Here is a 3,881-nt window from a genome sequence, read left to right as displayed (position 1 = left end):
GTGTGAGAGCTGAGTGCGCGGGCCAGGCTGAGCCTGCGTGCTGATTGGCTGGTGCCGCTGAGCCATGTACGAGAGGGGAGGGGGAGCGAGAGAGTGCTTCCGTGACAGCGCGCTGCAGTCAGCGCGCGTGCTGACACTGACTGAAAGCATATGAGCAACATGCGTTAATGCGCGATAAAATAAATATCGCCGTTAATAGTCTAATGAATTAACGCGAAATTAACGCGTTAACTTGCCCAGCCCTAGGAAATATCTTACAATTCCTCTTTAAGATATTTATCGATGTGCATTTAGAGTTTTAAAAGAGATCTTGTGTTGTTCATGTGCAGGCAGAAGAATCCAATCCAAAACAAACTCTGCCTTCTAATCTATAAAGTCTTTAAAGTTGAGTCTTGAAATGTCTAGAATTCTTACATGAGAAATGTATAAGAACCCAGTAAATCTATGTACATACATACATATACAGTACACACACACACATTATATATATATATATATATATATATATATATATATACACTACACAGTATATATACATATATATATACATATATATATATATACACTACACAGTATATATATACACACACACAGTATATATATATATATATATATATATATATATATATATATATATATATATATATATATATATATATATATACTGTGTGTGTGTGTGTGTTACAGCACTGACATTTCGTAATTATTAAGGTGAGAAAATAAAATGTCATGTTCACAATTTCTTTGCACTCAGTTTCAGTGTTTTTAGAACTTTGTTTTGTTTAACACCCAAATATACGCACATGGTTACTATAAGAGAAGAACATATTTGCTTGCTGCTAAAAAAAGATCTATTACAAATAGGAGAAAGCAACATCAGAATATGCTGTCCTCAAATATCCTTTCCCCGTGTGATATGCTGCTCACACCTGATATTTGAATCGAACATCTTGCTGAATTGCAACACTTTGAAAACTGTGCCGTGTGCAAGAAAAACAGACAGAAATTCGATGCTGATCTGCAGGAAGTTTCTGGTTTCATTACTTTAACACGTTTCTCCATGGGATCAAACTGGTTAGTTAGTCTCTGTGCATGTCCCCAGTCTGCTCCACAGTGTAATAATGGAGAATGTGTGCGAGAGCTGAGGCAGGTGGACGACGGCTGATTAGGGACTTGTATCAGGGGAGGCGTCTCTCCAGAGACAACCTGATGGACTATCATTTCTCTTCTCTGTCAGCAGTGCTGACTCACACACTGTGGGCATAATTACGTACCGGCCAGGAAACACACATACAGATACACTTGTTCATGCTCATGTTGTTTTCTGGTAGGCTGAAACAATATGTCTTCAGATATTCTGATCTCTCAAGCCAAAGCTGACATTTTGATTATATGTCAGTTGTCAGCCAACAAGTGCTGTCCACCTCCAACATGATGAAGGCCCCACCCAGGATACAGAACAAACATCTCCAACCTGGAGTGGAGGAATGGTAAAAAGGGGCCTGCCATATAATCAACTTCACTTTTATTGAAGTTTAAGCCTTCAAAACCATTTTACTGAACTTAGACAAAGAGATGAAAACAATGAATCGGACCCTGATGCATCTACACACCTCTGTTTAAACAGACAGGTTTCCAGCTTTAATGTAGTATACAGTATACCCTGCACAATGCCAAAAAATCTTGTTTAAAGAATGTGTTGAGCCCATCAACATTAGTCCAAAAGTGTGCTGACAACCCATCCAGGAGCTCATAAAAGAAGGCAAAACAATGTCTGACATCTGAAAACACAGTGTATGATTATGAATAGATAATAGGAAAGAAGGGCGGGGCAAAAATGATATCTATCTATTTATATCTATAACTACTGCTGACAAAAACACTCACATCTCACATTTACTAAACATCTTGACTGATCTGCTGACACAAAAACAAAGTTTTGAAAGATATGCATCATGTTGAGTAGCATGTTAGAGGGGAGAACATACACCAACGATTAAGCATCATGGTGTTCATGTGTGTTTTTGATTGCAAAGGACCACAATGGGGGAAAAGGGAGATTTCAAATGTAGTATAGTTGTAAATGTGAGGCAGGTTTGTTTAATAAGTAGTCATGTGGGTATTTTAGAGCCCCCAGGTCTTCTGGGAAATTCACACACAACATCTATAGGGTTTTAAATGGTCTGAAAACATAAATATCCAAGACACAGCCATTGTGTAAACCAAATTGTCACGATAATGTCAAAGGTCAAAGCAGATTGGGCAAGCAGTTTTGAGACAATCCAGTCTCACTGAAAAATATGTAATAGCCACGTTGGGCCACAGGGGGAAATGTAGTAATGTCACAGTTTGGCTCTTCAATATGTGTCAGTCCTCCGTTTTATTTGCCCTGTTCATTTACACTGGCTTACGACCAGGTCATGTGACTATCAAGATTCCCCCAACGAAGAAAAGAACATGGCTGCCATTGCCCATAATTTGTGTGGAGAACTCAACATTTAAAGAAAACATTTGCGTTTATATGCATATTGATGACATTTTTAGCAAGAAATATGCATAAAATGTTCATAATCTTCATTCAGGGAAGGTAGACAATCTATAATTTTTTTGTTTCACCGAAGATTTTTGTGCGTTCTCAGAACGATGTGAGATGGTGATGTTTTCCAGTGTTTTTACGGTAGTTGCTTTGGACTCAGGGTTCTAAACCATTAACTTGCGCCAACATTGCGGTACATTAAAAAATAACATTTAAGGAAAATATCTGCAATTATATGTATTTTATGACATCTCTTGCAAAACGTATGCATAATATATGTTTGCGTGGTGTTCTGCAATGTGGCTGCAATCCACCATTTCACAATGTGTGTCGCCAATTTTCCCCGTCTCCAAAACAAGCGTATGGATGGGTGAGAGTTTGCGTGAGGGACGATATATAAATCAATATCAATAGATCACTGCCTTTGCATGGAAAGCAGCTTACTCTAGATTTAGTCCCTGGTTTTTGTGTACACAAGCTTTATAGATGAGACCTCAGATCTTAACTTTGCAGGTGGTGGAACAGGAGATTTGCATTGTGGGTGTGCAGCCGACAAATCTTAAAGAACTGCATCATGATGTCAAGTCAGGTATGGACCAAACTATTTTCCCATACCTTGTTAAATATGCCAAGACGTATTAAGAGACAACAGGAGCTCCAACCAAGTACCTAATAAAGTGGCGTGTGAGTAGCATAAGCTAGAAAGTTTACGTACAGTCAGTAGTTGACACACTGAAGGGCATGTATGTCGAGTGACACTCGACTGTCAAGCTCTATATAAATATTTTACCACCAGTGATATTTCCAGGATTACATAATCATACACATATATTTTATTTATAAAACTTAGACACTTTAATAATGTTTCATTTCAAGTTCAACATCAGCTCTGGAAAGGGAGTGTCCAAAGCTCAAGATTATTTTTAATTTCAATGAAAACAATGAAGTTGTTATCTACAGTTCATTGTGTCTTCCATTTATTGGCGCACATTTTTGATGCAAACAAAAAAGACTCAAATGGATTTAGATTTGCCCAGATTTTTCCCTCTCTGTTTTCAGAACAGCAGCCTTGAAAACTAACTGGAACACTTAGCTGAGAATTCTGCCAAGCAAAATTTGCCCTTGCCGCTGCTTGAGTCTATGATCATTTTGCACTTGCTTATAGAACTTACAGTCATGCGAGACTATGGTCTTTATCGAAAACCAATTCCAGGCAGAAAAATCAAAAGATGTGATGAAAGCTCCCCAATGGAAACTGGCAAGAGCTAAGCTTGATATAGAATGCAGAATGTACTCATCTACACATGAAATAGCAAGCCTGTCCAAAAACCCAAATTTTCAGAAC

Source organism: Fundulus heteroclitus, chromosome 12, assembly GCF_011125445.2.
Source record: "Fundulus heteroclitus isolate FHET01 chromosome 12, MU-UCD_Fhet_4.1, whole genome shotgun sequence".
Taxonomy (NCBI): Eukaryota; Metazoa; Chordata; class Actinopteri; order Cyprinodontiformes; family Fundulidae; genus Fundulus; species Fundulus heteroclitus.
The sequence above is the reverse complement of the archived record's forward strand: the minus strand, read 5'-3'. Positions refer to the sequence as shown.